Raw genomic sequence first — 838 nt, 5'->3', positions numbered from 1 at the left:
TGTGTGTGTGTGTGTGTGTATACACATATTTATATATAGTTCAAATTTACAGAGAACAAGACGAAGACTTATAACTGGTGAACTTCCAATCGAAAGTCACTAACCTGCTTGTAGTAACGGCTTTAATTTTTGGGTATTTTCAGGAACATCTACGGAATTCACCTCCTATAAACTCTGTCTCTCACGATTAACGAGAGAAGGTCGATAAGAAAAGTTTTTCTTTCGTATTTAAAATTTTTTATTCCTATGTACGAAATTCTAAAATTTTGAGCGGCAATTTGGGTCAAAGTAAGGAAGCGATCACGTGGAATATATATTAACAGGGTATTTAGAGTGAAAAAATAATTATTTGGGAAAAAGTAAAAGAAAAAAAAAAGGAATTATAATTAATCATGAAGAAACAAAAAAAGCAAGCATCATTCCTATAAAGAGAATGGGACTTAGAAAACACATAAATCAGCTATTTTTCTGATTACTAATATAACTATTTGGGATAAACTTAAAAATGGAGGCGCCGGTAATTAATTAGGAACAAATAGGGCATCATTCGGATAAAAAAAATTGGGTAATTTTAGAACCAATTTTAAAAAGGGGATAATGGGTGACTTGGGAGAAACTGAAAGAAAGCGGTCATTTGGAAGACAATAAATCAGGTATTTAAAAAAAAAAAATCTTTGGTATTTTCAGAAATTTCTAAGGTTTCGTTCGGATAAACACAATGGGGGTAAGACAAACTTAAAAGAAAAAGATACTGGGGTGGTTAGGGACAAAGAATAAAATGTTTAAAATGTTACAAGGGTAGGCTCGAATTTGTGTTCTACAAATGGCTGTTTTTGCC

Source organism: Octopus bimaculoides, chromosome 20 (genome assembly GCF_001194135.2).
Source record: "Octopus bimaculoides isolate UCB-OBI-ISO-001 chromosome 20, ASM119413v2, whole genome shotgun sequence".
Taxonomy (NCBI): domain Eukaryota; kingdom Metazoa; phylum Mollusca; class Cephalopoda; order Octopoda; family Octopodidae; genus Octopus; species Octopus bimaculoides.
Note: the sequence above shows the minus strand (reverse complement) of the source record.